The 22,233-nt window shown below is 41.2% G+C and overlaps 1 protein-coding gene across 5 annotated transcripts in view; it reads right to left on the bottom strand.

Annotated features, from left to right (window-relative positions):
• The window catches only part of PPP2R2B (protein phosphatase 2 regulatory subunit Bbeta), a 257,075-nt gene that overhangs the window by 94,643 nt on the left and 140,199 nt on the right, over window positions 1-22,233 (bottom strand). The gene's annotated exons all lie outside the window — the stretch shown is intronic.

Below are 22,233 nucleotides of genomic sequence, written 5' to 3'. Positions count from 1 at the left end.
GCACAGTTCTCCATTTCATCAAGTAAGAATTTGGGCTACTGCTACACAGGGTTTTATATTGGGAACCATTTTACAAGGCAAAATGCATGTGCTTGACTTTTATAAAAGGGCCTTCTCTGTGGCTGCACCTAAAATCATGGAATCTTTTCTCCTGGGAGGCTTAGCTGACCCACACACTTGGTGTTTTGCTGTATGGCAATGCCTAACAGGGCAGGCATTTATTGGATAGATACTTTTTATTCAATGACTCATTTTTATCTGCTGCATTTCTGTTTTTATTATGTTATAAAAAAATACAAAAATACTGTATTTTATGGTTGGTTTTAATTGTTATTAGATGCCGAATCAGCATCTTAAAAAGCAGAGACATCACCTTACCAACAAAGGTCCGTATAGTTAAAGCCATGGTTTTCCCAGTAGTGATGTATGGAAGTGAGAGCTGGACCATAAAGAAGGCTGATCGCCGAAGAATTGATGCTTTTGAATTATGGTGCTGGAGGAGACTCTTGAGAGTCCCATGGACTGCAAGAAGATCAAACGTATCCATTCTTAAGGAAATCAGCCCTGAGTGCTCACTGGAAGGACAGATCATGAAGCTGAGGCTCCAATACTTGGCCACCTCATGAGAAGAGAAGACTCTCTGGAAAAGACCCTGATGTTGGGAAAGACTGAGGGCACAAGGAGAAGGGGACGACATAGGACGAGATGGTTGGATAGTGTTCTCGAAGCTACAAACATGAGTCTGACCAAACTGCGGGAGGCAGTGGAAGACAGGAGTGCCTGGCATGCTCTGGTCCATGGGGTCACGAAGAGTCGGACATGACTAAACAACTAAACAACAACAGATGCCCAATGGTGCAGAAGCACCAAAAGGGCACGATATTAAATGTTCAATTAAAACAGCCCAACAAAGTACGTTTATACATCTTAGCATTTGCTTGTGACCACATATGGGGAGAGGAGCCCAAATTTGTTATCAGTACAGGAGACACAACCTAAACTAGCTGAGCAAGATTTCCAGTTGTGGTGAATGGAGTGTCACTGCAATGCAAAACTCCTTGTGCTTTGCCATGACTAAGAGAAGCAGAATGACGAATGAAAGCCGAAGAAACATGGTATCATTTACACTGGCAAATAATCTAAGAGCACAACCTTATCCATGTCTACTCAGAAGCAAGCCTCCCTGCTTTCAACAGTGCCTACCCCAACAAGGACTGCACCCTAACTTAATGTGGGGTGTAGTGTGCACAGTTCTCAACAGTGGAAATGTGGAAACAGAGAAGGGCCAAAATCAGCAATAAAAGCAATACAAGAACAAAGAATAGGTAAGGAGGCTTTTAAAAATGTAAGCAGTAATTTGATAATTAGGACCATGTCAGTTATAAGCTCCTGTAAAATAGAGTAGCCTCCTCACTCCATCCTCTTCTACTCTTTAGTAGAGGAACAACAGAGCGTTTTCCAGTCTTTGTCAGATTTAAGGCCAGAATGACAAAGATTCCAGCTTTGATTCAGGCTCCACCATATACAACAAGCTCGGTTCCTCATGCAAGTCTTGAATTAATTCCACTGCCATTCTTCCTGGGTTTCCCCCTCCCCTCTCCTGCTGAGTATATGGACTTTTGGCCCTTCCAAACCCATTGGAAGGTAAAGTGTGTGTCTCGAGGCCATACATATGTCCCTTCATTAAACATACACCGTCTGTGCTAAAGAGATCAGGAGGTCAACAGGCCAAAGGTTGAAACCACAGAATTCGTTTTTTCATTTATCCTCTTGTTCTCCATGCTCCCCTTCTTTCCACTCCCCTTTGTCAGGAAATGATGGAGATTGACAATTACCAACTGGCAATCTCCTGTGCAAATGGTGGGTGCCCCACACTGGTCTCAGATTTGACAAACTGACCTTCACATTGCAAACATGCAACATGCTAGCTTGGGGGGGGGGGGTAAGCTATCATTTTTAATTGGCCAGGCCATGAATAATGCTATCTCTGATAACTGAAGAGTGTGTTAAACCAAGAATTAGAACAGCAACCTTGTGGTTCTTCCTTACACTAGGAAAATCACTGGTGGGAGGGGGACAGAATTAATGGCTGCTCCAGAGGTGTTTCATCTCTATTTGCATGAAATCTGGTATCAGGCTGCAATCAAATGAGAGATTCACAACTTCTCATGATAGGGAAAGATAACATCTGCTCAAATACCCTTGCATTTTTACTTTGAATCAATCATATACTCTGTGAAGTCCAGGGAAATCACCACTAGGCAGTAATCTGGCACAATAGTTGCCTCATGGCAGGAGAGACTGATGGAAATTTTCAGACCTCTGCAAAGAGATTTCTAAAAGGAAGATGGGTCTATCTCAATCTGGGAAGTGATTTCCTCTGCACTTTCACCACAGAGATTTTGAACTCATTCAAGGAAGCTGATAACGACTCTAGACTCTACCGACAGCTCAATTTAATGTTCCTATTTTTACGAAGTATCTTGGAGCAGGTATTCACTGTAGCATAAAAGTGTTAATACTTTCTGTGCAAGGCTAAAAAGGCATTCCATTTTGCCTCCTAGAATGCTTTTTACTTCCTGGTGCCATTAATGGATCACGTTTTACTACTTTTTACTACCTCTTTAGCGGTTCGAATCCCTGCGACGGGGTAAGATCCCATTGCTCGGTCCCTGCTCCTGCCAACCTAGCAGTTCGAAAGCACGTCAAAGTGCAAGTAGATAAATAGGTACCGCTCCAGTGGGAAGGTAAACGGCATTTCTGTGTGCTGCTCTGGTTCGCCAGAAGCGGCTTAGTCATGCTGGCCACATGACCCAGAAGCTGTACGCCGGTTCCCACGGCCAATAAAGCGAGATGAGCGCCGCAACCCTAGAGTCGGTCACGACTGGACCTAATGGTCAGGGGTCTCTTTACCTTTTTAAGTAGGAGACAATCTTTTAACACTATGGTCTGCTTCAAAGTTTCTACATGAAAAGCAGTTGCCTCTAGGAATCATTATGCAATCTGATTGCAGAACATTACATGTGCATTTTTCTGGGCGCACACATGTGAGAAAACCATAGCATCCCAGCTGATATAAATACAGCAAACCAAATCCATGTACCATTTTGATCAATGATGATCTCAGAAGTGCCACCTTTTCTAAACCTGCTTCTGTGTCTTTGTAAGCCACTCAATATATAGAAAATAAGCAGGCAAAGCACAGAACATTTTAAAAAGGTCAGCATGTTGGATGACATTCTGCTTCATGCACAGAAGGGCTTCCCCCATAAGACTTCTGTAACAGCTCTGAAGCACTAAGGGCCAAGCTAAATGTGAGACTAACTACATTGGCAGCAGCCACATTGGCTGAAAGTTAGTAACTGACACAGGGAGGGCGCAATGAGCCAGGAGTACAGAAGAGAGGCAGAAGCTGTAGTCTCTCCAGCTAAGGAGTTGGACCAGGTTCAGGGCTCTAATCCTGCTGCTGGAGATGAAACCACTAACAGGAAGAGGTTTCCCTGAAAAATTTGCACTTGAACTCTGATGTTGTATAATCTACTCTTCTGCTGCTTATGTAGACTAGACCTTAGTTATTTTTATCCTGTGAATTTAGAAAATCCAGCAAAGAATATATTTTGCTAAGTTTTGAAAGATATGCAAAGCATGAAAAATTACATACCTGATTTGCAAAACTGTATGCCTCCATGACAATACTTAGCTACAGAGACATTCTTTATTGTATGTATGCTTAGCATAATTAGAAAATATGCTTTCTGTAATGCAGTGAATTTGAAACAAATGATTAATTGCACAATTACAAAGATCCATCATTTTTATATCACTTTTATTTTGTAATTTCCACTGTTACATTTCTCTTTCTCTCATGCATATCCACACAAATTAGAGGAAATCTATTTGGCAAGTGATGAAGTATCACATTAGTTCTTCAGTATTCAGAGTGGGTCTTATTTATCAGTACATTTTGATTTGCCCCACTGCTCCGGTAAGCTGAATGGAGAGCATTTTGATCCCTTTCTTTTTTCCATCTATATTTCAGCCTCCACAGTGATCCATGCACTGCAGAATTGCAGAAAGGCTTGTTTTTGTTTCCCATGTTTTATTTGATTTCACATACTCTAATGCTTCATCATCAATGTCACCGGCAAGGTAAACAAGGAGCAAGAATACATTTGCAACTATCCAAAGCAAGGCTTCCATGTTTTGTTTGTGGATGGGCCTTATCCAGAATTTAGCTGCAGTAGTGTCTGGTCAATTGACCACAGAGTCAATCATACTGTAATGATTTCAAACCCCCTTTCCCATGTGATGTTCAAAGACAGTTGTTGATTTAAACATGCAGGCTCTCTGTGTTTGCTGAACAGTATCAAATGAGCTACATTAACAGAGTGTAGAAATGTTTTCAGGAACAACAAAAAACTCCTCGTTTTGCTTTTAAATTCCAGATTCTGCAAGACAATGCAGGTGCTGGTGAAGCTTTCTATTTAGCTACAGTTCTCTCAACATTGCCTTCCTGTTGTTTTAGAGGTGGTACATCTTAAGATAGGAGGTAAAGCAATCTTCCCCACAAATTATGAATTAATATGACTGGACACTGTTCCCTGCTATGCCAGTGTGACCTTGAGCATGTCCTTCTTTGTAGTATTTTCAGGTGTTCAGAGTCAAATCAGGCCCTTGGTAAGCATGTCTCTTGCCCGCTCCTTCCAAGGAGCCCCGAGCCCTGTGATAAGCTAAACAGTGGCGCGTACAGGGTCTCCAGCATGAAGATTTAATGCTGCAAATGCTACACCTGCTGAATTTCTGCCTATTAACCCGCTATTAAAGTCAAAAGGGCATATCAGAAAAAGGTTGCAATTTTACTGACACATCTCAGAGGTTTCTGTGGAAAGAGAAATAAGTTGCTCTTATGCACTCCTGTCTTAACAAAACAAGCTAAGGAAGTGCATGTGCAAGTCTTGAAGTTGGTTCTTATGCAAGGCCAGAGAGAAAAAACAAACTCAGCACTTTGTTCTTAGTTCTGGAACTGGCAACAATGCACCAGAGATTATCATCTTAATTTATTAAATCATTCAATTATTCACTCTATGACCTAAGAAAAGTGCCTAAGGTGGCTTACAATCATATAAAAAGAAGTATAAAATGCAAGGTAACACTACAATTAAACACTACAATTAGCACTACTGGGTGAGCATAAAAAATAACCCACGATATTTGGAGACCAACACCAGGCAAGATTAGAATATAGAAGCTTTATGGAAGAGAAATGTCCTACCCCACTACACCTAAAAGAACAAGACAACCCAAGGTGGGAAACACCAAAAAGCCCTCTTGCTTATCCTGACTGCACATCTCTGGGTGGCAGAACAGAGCATAGATGCTGGTATCAAGCCTGTCTGTTGCTGCCCCATAAGCTGCCATTCTCTGGGAGGCCCTGGTTCACCACCGTAGGAGATTGCAACTGATGAAGGTATTCATGCTGGAAGAGGCACTCATTCAAATATCCTGGTCCCAGGACATTTAGGCCACCTTAAAAGTCAGCAGTGGATGCCACAGTGGGGCCACAGCAGCCACCTGAGTTCCCTCTGGATGCATTTCTTCTGCATACTTTGATGGAGACTGGGTGGGGTGATGAGGCAGTGAGAGTGTTGTGGTACAAATACTCCACTCTGGATTGGCTCCGCCAGCAGGTTTGCACCCTACTGACTTCACCACAGTCTCTTCCCTCCCTGTCCCAGTATGCAGCAATGACACAGCAGGAGGGAGGTGAGGTTAGCTGCACAGCATCTGCTACTGCTTCAATTGGGCCCAAGTACAGAGTGGAAGCCAGTTCATATTAAGAAGGGCCTGTGTAACATGGGCAGAAAAGCAGACAGCAGAAATCTTGTCTGTTGCAGCAGCTGCAGTTTCTGGACACGTTTCAAGGGCAGCCCCACATAAGGTATATTACTGTGATTTAGTTTTAAAAGGGGTGCCCCATGTAGGTTGATAAGACTCTCCAGTTCCCATCAGCCCCAGCCAGCATGGCCAATAGTTAGGGGAGATAGAAGTTGGGAGTGCAACATCTGGACAGCGCCACGTTGGGCTACTCCTGCTAGAGCAGTTAAGAGCATGATGCATCAGCTCTAGGTCTCTAATTCTCAGCCTCCAGGTATAGAACTGGGATAATGCCACTGACATACCTTACAGGATGGTTGTAAGGATTATTATGTGTGCAAAACACCTTGAGCATGTCAGAAAAGCCCTATATAAATAAAATCCAGCTCTCCAAGACTCCTTTCATCTTAGCCTTTATGAGCCCATTCATTTTGGGGTGTAAAGCTGCATTTTCACTTGAGTATCCAATTACTGAAGGTTCTACTAGTAGTAAATAGATTCTTACATATAATTGAAAAGCAAAGCAAAGAGAAATAGCTATATATTTCATCTCTGTTATTTGCCCAGCACCTGCTGAGGAAGAGATTCCAGAACTTATTTGCTCTATAAAATTGCATCCGTATTAGAACAAATAAAATTGATCTCTAAAAGGTCACGTCCTGTGAGCATGGGGAATTGTGTGCTGGCCAGCTATAACTCCTGGTTTATATCACTTTGTTTAGCTACAGCATGAAAACTTAAGCACATGTAACACAGCAAAGGCAATCTATAGCTGTCAAGACTTTTTATATACTGTTCCACAGTTTAGTGCTAGCCATGGAGGCTGTCTTGTGGCTATCCAAGGGAAGCCATCTGGTTGCTTATCAGGCAAACCCTATTGATTTTCTAAACATTTTAATGAGTCGTACCCAAATGTCACCAAGTGAGAGAGTTAAATCTGGGAAACAGTAAGCTTCCTCTCACACCCGGCAGCTGTTTTTAGCATTTGATTGCCATCATTTTATACTGATGCCATCTACTTTTCTACATTATCATACTCATTGCAATATGATGCACATGCTTTGTAATTTTAGGGCCAAACACAGACTTTTACATAGTGTATAAACCGGAAAATAATTAAACAAAGTAAACAACAACATGCCTATAGGGGATTTCAGAAACGTACATAGCCAGGTCTATAATATACAATTACGTTATAAATAAGTGGTTATTGTGATTTGTAGCTCATGCTGGTTAATCAACACTGTGCCCCTGGGTAATCCATCTGCACAACAACCCTATGCGGAGGGATCTCCATCATTTCAATGTTGCAGAAGAGGAGACTGAATGATTGAGATTTATTGAAGGTCAGAACTAGTGAGTTCCCCAGACTGAACTTCTGCCCGTTGGAATGGCCTCCCCTCTCCTTTCCCTGTGTGTTGTTCTGGGGGTTCTTCCCACCCTGAAAGCCAATATGGTGGGGGTGCCAAGGAGGGAATCATGTCCTGCCTGTCCCCTTACGCTGAGTCCCATTAGCAAAACTACTTTGTTGAATCCGACCTGAAGATTCAAAATTCTCTTTTGGTGCTTCACATCTGCAAATGGCAGTACTCTTTTCTATCCTATTTGCTTTATCCACACAATATTTTGGCTTTATTTGTTGGCACACAAGTTTACTTCTCCTCTCAATCTCCTTCCCCAAGATGCTCCAGTAACAACCCCCTCAAATACTTTTGGTGAAACCTTGTGGCCAAAAGTCATGCCCCACAACCATCAAGCATATTCACTGCATTCGGTGGGGCTTACTTTCTGGTAAATGTGCACAGGACTGCAGCCTTAAAATGTTCACTTCAGAAAAGCCCATCTGAAAACCTAGCCCATAATAAATATAGCAAATTTGCCAGATTTCCCAATCATTCTCTGAAATAATCTTAACTCGCTCAAGAGGGGGCAGGGAACAGAGATGAGAAACATTTGAGAGAGAGAAAGTCGTGTCTGTTTCATTTGGCTTTTTTGCATCTTTCAGACAGCCAAATAGTCCCATGGCAGGACTACTGCCCTGCATTTCTCATGCTTTAAGATGATAAGCACAGTCTCTGTGGCATGTACCCTGATTAATAGATGACCCAAGAGATTTGCTCATTTTGCAGAATTGTAAATACTTGAATAGTGCCAATGTGTAGCACAGAAACAGACAATCCTTTAGAGGTGTCTAATTTTAGGGTAGTTTCAAATCCTTCTGGTATGGGAAGGAACCATGGCTATCCTTTTAAAAAGTAGAGGATACTGAAATAGTGTTGGACTCATCTGTGTGGAAGTGGCTTCCATGCTACTCTGTTATGAACGTTTGTGTTTTATTCGTATGTCTAATAAAGTAGATTCTAAGTATGTGGACATGACTGGAGTCAAAGCTTGGGGGAGGGGTGATTTATTTCCAGTATTTATAGAGTACCTTTCACCATGAAAAGTGGTTTATAGAGTGCTTAGGTTTTAACCCATTGTTTTTTGTTTATTTTCAACACATTATTGGACTGATGAATTCATCAACCAATAATATGGTGTTGAATACCAAAAATAAAATAAAAATCAAAGATAAAAATCACAGGGCAAAATACAACTTCAGAAAGAGGCAGAGTCCATAAATAGGCAAAATACAACTTCCTTAAAATACCAAGCATCTCAAGTTGAACAGGACGGGGACTCTCTGATCTCAGCTGAGAGGGAATTCCACAGACTGTAGCCCAAAATACTGAATGCAGCGCTCCTGGTGGATAAGACTCCCACAAATATCTCAGTGACTGGGCTGGTATATAAAGTATCCAGTAGTCCTTAAGGTACCCTAGGCCCGAATTGTTGCAAGTCCTGTAAATTAATATTAGAACCCTGCTTAAACCTGGTCCAGGAGTAATATGTTCCCACCAACCGTCTAGCCACAGCATTCTGTACCAGCTGTAACTTCTGGAAGAAGCCCAAGGCTTGCCCCACATAGAGCACATTGCAATAATCTACTCCTGAGGTTATCAATGCATGAATCAATGCATGAATGACCAGGCTATCCCCATTCAAGAACAGAAATAGCTAGTAAAAGGCATTCCTAGCCAATGAGACTACCTGAGCCTCAAGTGACAGAGACAGATCAAGGAGTACACAGACACCAACTATGAACCTTTCAGAGACCCAGGATCTTCCTTGTTGAAAAGTAAACAAAATTAAATAAAAATAAAAATTAGAGGGAGTTAAGAGCTGCACATGTTGTCCTCCCATTGCATAAAGCAATGTACAGGTATGGGCATGCTTCAATTTAAGTTGGTCGTTAGGCTGAAGGAAAACAAGCAGCCTGAGAGAGAATCAGACTTGGTCCTTGGAAAAAATCCCCGCCCAACTGAAATACTGCTTAAAAGTTGTGTGAGTTTCCTTTTTGCTGCTGCATTAATCTGGAGGAGAATTGACAAAGGATGTACACTACAGTACAAGACATAGTTCCTCTAAGCCAAGTATAGGAAACCTTTGGTACTAGGTTTATCTCCTTAAACTGGAGATAAGAGTTCAAAGCCAGAGGCAAAAAAATTAAAAAGTAACTGAAAACAATGAAATTTGGAAAAAAATATATATATTAAATGCCCACAAATTAACTGAAAGGATTTATAGAATTTATTTTTTAAAAAAATGCCAATCCTTTTCACACACATACTCGTGAGCAACCACAATAATGTGTTATGCCACTAATCTACATTTTGGTGGCAAGTCTACAGCTCTAATGGCAGACATCAGATTGTGCAGTCTAGATTTGAATTTAATCAGCTAAATGCCATTTAGCCAATTTCTGGAACTGTACCAACTAGGAGAATGTGCAAAACCGAGGTTGTTTATTTTTGGCCCAAATTTCAGCAACATATACAAGCTGCAGGAGGACTGAAAACACTCATATACAAGCTAAATCTCACCCACTGAGTCAGAGAAGGTGCACCTTCTCCTTTAAACCTTTACATGCCATATTCCACAGCCAAGTGTTGTTTGTCATCCGGCCATCCCCTTTTAGTGTGTGAGGGGATTTTGTCTATTAACATATATTCAGAAAAATGTGCAAATACACATAAACTATCCACAATACCATACATAAAATCCACAGGACTGCAAGGCAATAGAATTCTAACTTAAAACTCAAAACTCAGCAGCCTGTGCAAGCACTCTTATCCCATTCTCAAACAGCAAAAGATATACGGTAGTGTCACTTACTCTAAAAAGTGTGAACCAAGCTAATCCAAAAAGCACATGGATATACCTATTGCACTGCTGTTATTTCAGATTTAGATAAAAACCTATCAGAGTATTGCTATATGGCTCTGTGTTTATCTAGAAAGAAGTAATGTAAATCTTCATACATCCATGTCTCAAATGGAAAGGTCATGAGTCGTACTGATGTTAGGATCTGCAGACTACGATAACAGGAATCCATCTTAAACAGTCAGAGAACTCTAATATTTGCACGGCTAACAATGTCTAGAATTGGTAGACCAGATATACCCTTCAACATCCGGGGGCAGGGAAGAGGATAATACCAAGTGCAAAAGATGGGAAAATTCAGTGCCACCCTTTGAGCCTTAAACTGCTTATGATAGAGGCTGGTTAACACATGGTTATTCTGCTTTATTCCATCATCAGGCACACTTCTGGTTGCCAATGGAGAGCAAGATTCAGCTCCAGGCAACCAGGTAGAGATTTTTTAATTTTTCTGCTGGTAAGGGGACACTAATATACAGTACATGTGGGTAAAGCTTGCTGATACATAGTGTGATCAATAATATTTGTGGATTTGCAAGGTTATTCATTTCATCTCTACTTATTTATTATTTGTATTTCTACCTGATTTTTACAATCAAGAGTTCCCCTAAAACAGCTACTTGGGATGTTGCAATTGTCTGAAAGATTCAGGTTTCTCACTTCAACATTATTATTTCAGGGGATTCAAAGCCACAGAAGCTTTTAATGTTCTACTGCTAAATTAAGGTACTGTGGAATGCCCTCTTCCCTTTCTCAGACAGGGTCAGCACAGTCTGAAACCTACTTTGGAGGTTTTTTGGCAGAAAGAGTCAGAGATGGAAGCATTACTTGCTTGTGCTTCCTCTCCCCACATTCCATAGTAAGAGGAAGCACGAAGCTCACCCAAGCCACTTCTGCTGGGTAGATCAGAAGCAGCCCACAGGGGAAGCTGGGACAGGAAAATATCCCACATCCCCAGTGGTCTTTTGCCTGGTAACAGTGCTGAGGCTAGGCATACCCCTCACTCCCTCTGAAGCAAAAAGTATCAAGGAAAAGAACCCTTGCTCACATATCCACACCATATTTTTATAGTGTAGTTGTTAAGAGTGTTCAAAATTCTACCTTTTAAAGGGCTTTAAATGTGCTTTAATGGTATGGTGTGAGTGTGATAGCACACATCTGCAAAGAATTTGGTTGACAGGAGGTCATCTATTGCTGATCAAATAAGCAGGGCGTTAGGAAGCATCCACCACCATCATAGCTGTTTGCTAACCAATCTCACTGAAGCTGTTTCTAACTTGGCTTCTGAATTTCAGAGGAATTTCAGATATACCTTGATTTTCTTGCAAAGATAGGCTGTATCTTCAGAAACAATTATTACCTGCTACATGCACCTTTAAATATCTTGAAAGTTTAAGTTTATGATGTGCAAAGCGCCTGTGAGTACATGCTAGCTTCTTGCCTCTTGAGTCACCTCCTGGAGATAAAATTCTTTAATCTCTCTCTCTCTGGACCAGCTGTATAGTGACCTACTTTCCGTATCGCTGGAGAAAGGGGGTTGCCCCATTTTAACACAGGCTGCACCTCAGGAACCCTGAGCTTAAACTGTCAATCCTACAAATCCAAAGTGTTCATTTGCATTCCATTTTTAGCTGATCTCAGGGCTATGGATTACACATGCATATCCCACCCCACCCATGCAACAAAGGATGACTTGTTTCTGGGCACTTCCTTGCCTTAAAAAAAGAAAAGAAAAACCATATACAAATTCTAAGATAGAAAGGGAAGCGGGAGACTTGAGTAATTATTTGCCTTATTGAGTAAAAGCTTTATAATAAAATTCAGGATATAATAAACTTCCAAATTTAGATTCACATACTTACTAGATTACTTTAAAAAAAAAAGCCAGAGGGGATTTAATTAAGTTCATTCTGACAAGGAATTAAAGAGCTTTGCTGGAAGCTTCACTGCTGGTGTTGTGAGGGATGCAGCTTTGAAGCTAAAAATAGAACTTCCTCCGTCGCTATTAGTATAGAAATGCTGGAGCAAAACTGTAAAGACAAACCTAAGCAGATCTTTGTTTGCTGACCACACATCAGAAATTCACTGTCAGCGTGACCTGGTTGCCTCTAATGAAAGCTTAGTGTGCAAAACCCCATGTTAATTAGAATGGAGTGGGAAGATGCATTATGTATTCTAAAATTCTCTAACTCCAAGGGGCAAAAATGGAGGGTGATTGCTGTTAAATTGAGTGACTGTCGAGGAGTTGCCATGTGAGTCTAATGTAGGCAAGCCTGTGGGCAGGTTTTAAATAGCTGATTTAAAAATAGCAGCAGGTACCTAGGTGCAGTCAAACAAAGATGTATTCCATATCTTTAATGAAATGTTCATTTGCAAATTGATACTAAAGATTGTTTTAATTCGTATGTGCAATTACGTTCAGCAGAATCTGGAAAGTTTGCTGGTGTGTTTAGGAAGTAGGAAAAGGGAAGTATCCTGTTCACCTTACACATATCCACTGCAAGGCCGTACACAAGACTTCCAAAGATCTGGTGCAATATCACTGGACCCAATGGAAATTTCCCCATGGGATTTTGACCTGCCGTCTTGAAGAAAAGCTGCTTCTGTTTGCTTCTAGTCTGTCATGAGGATTAATTCAGTTGGCGCCTGTTGTGGAAAGATTCTCAGACGACCTGTATTTTTTCTGGATACTTAGAAGTATTCTTACCTGCTGCCCAAAAATGAAGATGCCCCAATCTCACCTGAAACAAATTTTACCTGAATGTCATCAAATATTTCACCAGAATGTCATCAAATATTGTGTAGAGAATACCAGTAATCTCAGATATGTTGGCCACTCTTGCACAACTTTCCTTTTAACCCTTTTCCTCTCAGTATTTTGTGAAAGATTTTTCCTTTCACAGGCTACCCATGAAAAAAAGTGAGTGCAGCACATTTCCTTCTTCAGCTAATCTCCTTTTACTCTCATCTTGCTTGGTACAATGGAGTATCCAGTGTTAGCAATGGATTTGTTTTTTATACATGATTACACTTTCAAAACCTTGCCAACCATTTCCCTGAGCTTCCTGTTACAAAGAAGACAGTCTGAGGAAAATACAAGGACGGCAGATTAGCTGGCAGGTAACATCAGCTAGTAAAGCAAGTGGCAATGGCTAAAAGGTTATTCCCTTACATCTCAACACCCCCGTTGCTAATATTGCTATGGAAAGACCTAATCCAATAGACCAGGCTTCATCAATGAATAAAAAGATTGAAAAACACCACGTTAAATGCTTATTTGATTTTCATTCATGGCTCTTTGCACCAGCAGAGTGCAAGCGGCCACATCTCAAAGGTTATGATTAAGCACCTTGACAACCTGGAAGTCGATGATAAGGTATTTTCCTCTGCTAGCCGAAGCACAACGTACCTTCTTGAAAGGTGGCAGTACGTTTCTTAGAAAAGGCAGCTTATTCTTGACTTCATTTAATATCAGGTGCATTTTGTCACCTTAACCAACTGAGTTTTCTGACCAAAATATTGTTGATCAGATTCAAAAAACAAACAAAAAACACAATGCACTCAACACATTTTCTTGGCGCTTGTTCGTGCAAGTTGGATATCAGATGGTGATTTCTTCCTATATATAGTCAACCAGGTTATAAACCTCAACTTCAAACAACAATTTTCTTTCAACTTCTAGCAGGCCTTTAAAGGATTCCAAAAATAACAAAAAGGATTGCTCTTACTGGAGTCTCCTGAAGGACAAAAATCAATGCTATCTTCAGAATAATCTCTATCCCACTTCAGGAACAGAGGCAGCTCCCAACAAAGGGCCTTTGTCCATGAAAATGAATTCCACCTTGAATGCAGAAAGGCCGATTTTCTTATTAATAATCCTGCCAAAAGTAAAGTATTTTCAAAGAGGGGAAAATAAGAACTTATCTAGAGCTACTGTGCAATACATCTTACAGGAACTGGTACATTATCTGTTTTACCTAAAGCTCATTCCTCTGGAAGAGATGTCAGAATCCATGTCACAATCTACATCTCAAAGGAGAAAGTGAGAGGAGTCTGGCATAAGGCAAAAAGCTGGTTACAATAAAGCCTGCTGTAAAAAAAGTCCCAGCCCCCACATACTATCACAGCTATCTCACTTTCAACAGTCCCTTTTCTGTTTACTTCGACCTCACTGTTGCAGCACATACAACCTACACGATAATCCCTTCCAAGGAAAGAGAGACAATGCAAAATACAGGAAAGGCTTTCTCTACATGCCAGTGTCAATGCATTCAAAGACAGCTCTTACATTGGCAATGCCCTCCCCCCACTCCTAAGTACGCTAATAGCAAAATAGGTTAAGCACTCAAAAGGTACGTGATATTGGTTACCTTTGGGGAGTGACATTTTTATACTGCACAATAATATATAAACAGAGATTATTTGCAAAGATATTCATGAGGGGCCTTGGTGGGGTTTTAACTTCCAACTTGTTCCTCATTTTAACTATGTGGCCTTTCAATTGATAGTTACTACACTTCATGGTGTAGGAAAAGGAGGGGCTATGTCCACAGATTTCTATTAGAACCAAGTTGTATCACTGCCAGTATTCTTTGCAAAACCTTTTCCCTCACCAATAGAAAGGCAGCTCTATGCCTTGGATTTTCTACAAATCCCTGGTCATCTACGCTGAACGAAGAAACATTTGGGGGCAGAGCTGCCAAAACTACAGAATGGACTGAAGAAGCTGGAACAGGTACCAAAACCCATTCTAGGAAAGAACAAAGGCCCACACAGCATTCCTGTCAAATTCCAGTCAGGGTATACCTTCACTCAGCCTCCAAACAGAATTCAGACATCTCAGCAATGTGTAAACCTACATCAAAGTACCGAGATCTAGGAATTCTTCTGAAATTGCCAAGTGAATTTCTTCCCTGATTCTTTACATCTGGATTATCTGGTCTTCATTCCAAAGTGGAAGCGACACATTAGGAGGTCTCTATTGTTCTGTGTTTTTAGTTCTGAAAATTTGTAGAGTCGTTTCCTCCCTGTCCCTGCATTTCAATTGCACATCTGCACATCACTTTACTTTTGCTGTGCTTTTGCAGTGTTTATTATCAATTTTGTTGTGTGCATGGATAAAATATTGTGAAAGGGGGGGGCACAGCTTGTAGTGATGGTGCACATGGTTGTCTCAATATTATGTAGCAGAGGAACCCACTAGTAGTTGGAATCCATCTGTCTGTCTTGAGATACAATGAAATGCACTTCTATGGGTGAAGTCAAACTACTGGAGAATCACTGTCTACTATGGCTGCTGCAGAGATTCACCTGCGAATTTTTTTGCTGTGTTAGCAGTAGCAAAGTGAACTCTCTGGGCACAAGTCTGAGCAGTGTGTATGGAGGTCCTGGGCTGCCCAGACAACAATGCCCTTGGTCTCAGCCTCACCAAAGGAAAGCAGAGCAATACATTTGGCACCAGCTTGGCTGCAGAAGTTGCCAGGAGCAGTAGTACAGGGCGCCACCTTGGGGACTTCAGATTTGCATAGGGTTTACTCCTTAGCCTTTTCTTCTCCCAATGATGCCCCACAAGACAGTGGATACAGATTTTTCCTCAGGGTTTATTCCCGAAGCCTTTTTCACCAATGATTATAGCTGCAAGGCAGCAGAGGTTTAGGATTAGTTTTCCTTCTCCTAGATGGGCTACCTTCCTAGGTTGATGAACCCCATCTGCCCCTCATTTTCCTTTACGGTACATGCAGTAACCGCCTTCTTGACTGTTGGACCCATTACTGATCTTGCCTGCTCATCCGCTGGAACTTGTCTTTGTATGCAGGAGAAGTCCCTAACTCACGAAAGGTTTGCACACGTAGAACACGGTACAAAAATAAACTTACATTATGCGTATTGATTGCATACCTTTAATGCAACATCAATGCACATGTGTGCAATCACACAGAAGGGAACATATGTGAAGGATGTAAAAGCTGCAACTCTATTCATGCTCCAAATCCAGAATTAATGTTAGTAACTCTCCTAATTAAACCCAGTTTCAGAAGGAATGGGATGCAGAGCACAATGCACCACAGAACAATACAAGAATTGAATGGGGGAAGTCCTCTTGCCCTTACCAAGAGCACAGTTTCTTCCTCTCAAGCCATCCTGCACAGATTGCTTGTGCATCCCTGAGTGCTCCACAATCATTTGCAAGCTGCCACCTTGTTTCTTGTGGGCAAGCACCAATAGGGTCATAGCAGCTTGCTGGGCTTTCCTCGGAAACCTCTCTCCCACCTAAAGGGGAAACATTTTACTATGCTTGTCTTTAGCTACAAACACAGTACATGCCATAGAAGAGTCTTTCTATAGCAGCATCCTACAATGTCTGATAACAGCCCTCCCTCCCCGATGTCCTGTGCTGCTCTTTCCTGCCACTCTTTCCCCCCATAACGTAGGAAATGCAAGTGCTCCCAGTGTTTCCTGAACACTCAGTGATCATTGCCAGTGCATGAGAATTGAACGGAGCAGATTAGAGGGTGTTTTATCCCCTGTGGTGTGATCAGAACACTTGGCCCACAAAGAAAAGCAAACCACTCAAGTGCAACTTTGCCCAAAGTCTGACTGCTTCCCATGCAGCAAGCTATTTTGCCTACCTCCGGCTATATGCCACAGTGAGCATCCCTATGTTAAGGTGATGAGTAGGGGCAGTGTGTGTGTGTAAGTCTCTGTGTTCACTATGTCTGTTTATATGTTCTGCACCTGCAAATTTGGATGCATACAGGTGCGTGATGTGTACCTAATGTGCATTTGGCTTGACCACTTTGAGACCTGGTCCTGCCCACTGTTTGATTGCAGCCTACAAAAAGCTTTCTATGCATTTCTTAACCCAAAAGAGTCTTCCTCCAGCAGTGTAGACTCAATATACACACCCATTTCACATGTAAACTAAACATTTTTATCTGCACAGAAGTCTGGAAAAGGCAGCTACAAGAAGACATGCTCACTATTGACTAACTGGCAAAATATCACAACATAGGCAATGACACATTTTTGAACTGAGGCCCCAACATAGTGCCCAATGGCACTGACACAGTGGCACTGACATCACAGCATCCCAAAGTACAGAATGCACCCTAATTCATGTACATGAGAGAAAATAAAAGGGTATGCTGGGGGGACTCCATTGGGTTGGGGGGGCACAACCTACCATTACTCCCAGTGCCAAGGCTGAAGTGCAGGGTTTGCCTTCACTTGAACCCAACTTCAGCCATTGACTCACATGGTGGAAAGCAAAACACACTACAACTGGGGGCACAGTTTAGATGGGAGCAAAACCTGCCCCTTCCCCACCCCAGATAGTGGCGTCAACAGCAGAGGTAAGGAACCTGTGGGGCCCACAGATGTTGTTGGACTGCAGCTCCCATCATAAAATGTTTTCTGTGTCCTAGAGTTACATGGAAAATGTAAGTAAGGAACACACAATGACCATGATTTTATTAAGGGTTCAAAAATGAGCTTCTATAAATAAGATGGGAAATAACTCATGTAAAATTTGGAACAAACTATAGAGCAAATTTAACAAGTCATGACATTGGCATATAAACTAAAATAATCCAGGTTCAAGTATGGGTTTTCTTGTAACCAATTAAATTGATAGATTTCTTTTTTTAAAAAAAATTGTAGCCGTTCTCTGGAGCACTCAACAGGATCTATGCAAATATTTGAAATTGATACCAGTGAAGTGCACTTCCCACTGAAAGGCACTTGCAGATATTACCAATTTGGTTTGAATTTTTATTTTATTCACTTTTTGATAAATAAGCTGCACTAACTCCTAGAAGACCCCTGTAATAGGTAAGATAAAGTTAATCTACTAATGTTTTTACCAGAGTAAACCCCAGAACAGAAACACATTACTTCCCTATGATGGAATTTTAAATCAAGGGAAGGGATTAAACAGTATTACTGAGCTGATGATAGTGACTTGAAAAAAACCACAATGGATTGTGGGTAATGATCATTATTTGCTCTGCTATTTGTATTCTAGGAACAGTGCTTAACTCTCAGGTGCCCGTGTGTGTTTTGCTTATGATTTCAATGAGAATATTATGAATGGGTTGTGTTAAGTAAAGCTAAGCAGGGCCAGGCATGGATGGCTCAGTATGCAGTTTGTTGTATTCTATTTGACTCCTAATTCCTATGATATGTTTAAATGCATGTGCATTGCTGAGCAAGCTTACATGTTTTGCTTTGAATGATGCATTCTGAAAAATAAAAAATAAAACCCTAGCGCTGTAAAACCGAATCGGACCAGGAATATGTGTGATATGTGAGCATCAGCTAAGGAAAGGGTTGGCTCAGCCTACATTTTTTCTTGGAACTGTGGGACGGACCTGGCTATGCAGCTACTAATCAGGAAAGGCACTCTAAAGGTTTGCTACACAGTCACCATGACAGCTCGATCAGCAATAAACTAGAGATTCGGAGTCTCAAGAGGCTAGTGAAATCAGACTTCCAACGCTCCTATAGCAGGGCACCTTGGAATCTAAAAGACCTTCTCATTCTTGCTGCTGCATCAGCTGCCAACCCATTTTGGGAGGAGAGTGACAGATGTGTTATAAAATTAGTGCCTGGATTCACTGATCCAATAGTCGCTGAGGTGGGAAGTAACGAGACTACTGACAAAGAAGGTATTTCATTCAATTGGTTCACACGCCACTGCTTTTTTCTGCAGAACGGAATGGAGGCAGTCTGTGACACAATGGCCTTGTGTATGCCTAACAGACCCTCCTCTGGCCGAAGTGGTAGACAAAAGGATATAAATATAAAAGGAATTCAAAATTTCAACATCAGCATTAGTTAGAATACTTAAAAGGGCACATGGTAAAAAACTGCTTCCTATAAGACCCCATTGGCAGGAAACCTCTCCACATCTGTACAAAATGATGCAACAAATAAGGACGTTTAGCAAATTCCTCCTGAACCAACTTCAGTGTCACAGCAGTCACTTAACAAGCCCACCACAATGCACTCTTACCATTATGTACTACAGAATCCTGCAGGCTCTTGATCCTTATTTATATTTTTGGCAGCATACATTTGATATGCAGGGACATAACTTTCAGGGTTATTATCGGCAGCTCACTCTCCATCCTTGAGTTGGGGTTCTCTAGCCTTTCACAACTTCATTAGAGGAACTGGTTCAGTGGGTCAGAAGACTGATGAAGATGGGCGTTTGGAATACTGCTTGACTAGAAGCAGGGCTCACATTTGTCCCTCCAGATATTTCACTCTTCTACCACAATTACTCATCCCGGATTTTCAGAGTCTGCAAATGTCAGAATGTATCCACTGCATCTGTGCCAGTTCCTTACATGACCTAGAAAATGAGATGTTTCTGGCACTTCCTAGCCATATAACCAATGCTTGGAAGAGACACTCAGACATAAATTATGAAGGAGCTATAGAAAGCCTCACCATTTCAAGGCTTTGCAGTTCTTATCTCATTACTTACAGTGTCTGATTTGAAACAAATGGCCAAGCCTTTTGTTTTATATTACAAAAGGTTATTTACATAGCATTTTGATGTGCAAATGCTTTACAAGACCATGCACAATTCAAAATACCTCTTTTTGAGGGTGTTCGTTTCCTATTCTCATTTAACAAATGGGGAAGGGGGTCTTTAAAATGAAACTTGCTGAGGCAACCAATGAAAGCAGCTCCAGATGTTTACCTTGAGTGAGCTGCACTTGATCCAAGGAGCTCATTAACTTCATGCAAGAGGCCTGCATGGTCTATTTATTAGCGTAGAGGTGAGAGTTTTATACTACTGCCACAGAGATCCAGGTTCAAACTCTCATTCAGCCAAGAAGGTCACTGGGTGATCATGGGCCAGTCACTCCCACACTCTCAGTCTAATCTGCCAAGTGATTTGTGATTAATATCAACATGCAAAGTGATGCCCAGTAGGCAAAACGAAGTGGTGGCTGGAGCAGGAAGTCAAACATGATGCCTCACAATGATATGGAACCTCAGACTCTAATGTTCTTGCTGAGAGTATGCCTGTGATAGAACCAATGACAGATTTGCTTGAGAGTGAGAAGAGCTGGTTTCCAGGGCAGTCTTAGATGTGCTTCTACAAAATTGCCTTTCAGTTAAAAAAAGAGGGTGGGCTGGGAGGGAGGGAAGAAATGAAGACTTCTACTCTGCCAAAAATTCGTGCAAAAGGAGCAGCATCACAGCAATTCCTTCTGGTCTACTGAAGCTATACAAAAGTGGTTTCAATCCACCCTGCATAATATATACTGTCAGTTATGCCTCTGACTCTCTCACTGAAAGCTTCTCTCCTCTCACCTCCCCCTTGAAGCTCATTATGGATAAATGTATTAGACCACATTCTATTGATCCTTAGCTACCTTATTTATCCCAAGATCTGAAACCCAGGGGACTGATATGTAGTAAGGCATTCTATTGGCATTTTCAGAAATCTTGACATCTTCCATCAGTGTACTGCAATAGCTGTCAAACAAAGGATCATATTAAAAGACTGCTTGGCCTGTGATAAGCACCCAATTATTACTGTGCATGGCTTCCTCAGGTCTGAAGATTCATACTGGTGGCACTCAAGCATGGAGGAGAGGAGATAAAATTTAATTAATAATTTTGACAGCTAGGCCAACAGCCTATTAAATGGCTGTTCCTTGCTGTTTTCCACCATGACCTTATGGCTTGTAAACATTACAGACCTTGACCGGTCATGAGCTCATCGTGAGCTTTAATTTATGGCACAGGTTGCAAGTCATAATTAGCTAGTCTAAATGGAAGCTTTTCCAGGGCTCCCACGGAAAGCCTCATATGCTTTGCATAAAGAGATTCTCTTTTAGCTATGCCATGCACACGGAATATAAAATGTAATTTCCCAAGGGTTAAGGCCATGTCACAGAAGAAAGGTAGGACAAGTATATTCCCTGTATTTTCAAAGATTATAATTTGTTCCAATAAAAGTTGGTCAGTGGCAACTAATGATAGGGATCTGCATCATGTAGACCATCATCATATTTCTCCGCTAGTAATTCCTGGTTTTGAACTAGGGAAGATAAATTCTGAAAACACAGAGCAACAATGGAAAAACAATTAAAAAGGTGCTTTAGATGGTGTTAAAGCCCGGGGGTGGAAATACAAAAATAGCTAATGCACAATGAAATACATGGGGTTTATTTCAAAGTAATATGCTTAGCAATATGACTGACTTTAGCAATATATTCACAATAAAAAGAGCCGTAATAATAATAATAATAATAATAATAATAATAATAATATATTATTTGTAAACACCCCCCCCCCCAATCTGGCTGGGTTTCCCCAGCCACTCTGGGCGGCTTCCAACAAAGATTAAAAATACACTGTCATGGATCCTCATGTAATGAAGCCAGGGGAGAAAGATATAGCATTTATGAAGCACTGTATCAGCTTACCAAGGTGTTTCCAAAAGGAGTCACACTCACCCACCCAAAACCAATTATCCTAATAATAATAAAGTAGTAACAGATTTTAAATGTAAAGTAATAAAACAGATGAAGAGTTAAGAAACTGAAAGAAAACTTAGGAATAACAATGACTCTGGGCAAATATAATCACTGAAACATGCTATCAAAAAATATTAGCAGCACATCGCAAGTAAAAGGGGATGAGAGGGCATGGGAAATACCCTTATTAGTCTGTGTGTTTTGTTATGTACTTCCTTCAATAGTATTGCATCCAACCTAGCATCCATGACATAAGATGGATGCTTATATATGAATGTGAGCACAGCACAAGGTTATGGTATTTGGAAATAAATACAGTAATTATGACCCCACATGAGTAAAGAAAGAATGTATCTGTTTTACCGTATGTGTGTGCAGTGGGGGGCTGCAATTGGATATAAGGCATAGCTCTTCTTTGACCATTTAAGCAGAAGAAAAAAACCAACCAATTATACAAAGCCTGCCACATGACTCTTCAGCGTGTACCATTCCTTCTGCCTTATAAATCCTTCCACCGGTCAATAATCCATCAGACACCAGATGTACTACGATGGCAGAGAATCAAATTTTTGTTCTCTTCTCTCCCCCCCCCCCCCCT

Source organism: Podarcis gaigeae (genome assembly GCF_964106915.1).
Source record: "Podarcis gaigeae genome assembly, chromosome: 2".
Lineage (NCBI taxonomy): Eukaryota > Metazoa > Chordata > Lepidosauria > Squamata > Lacertidae > Podarcis > Podarcis gaigeae.
Note: the sequence above shows the minus strand (reverse complement) of the source record. Positions and strands in the feature narration are given on the sequence as shown.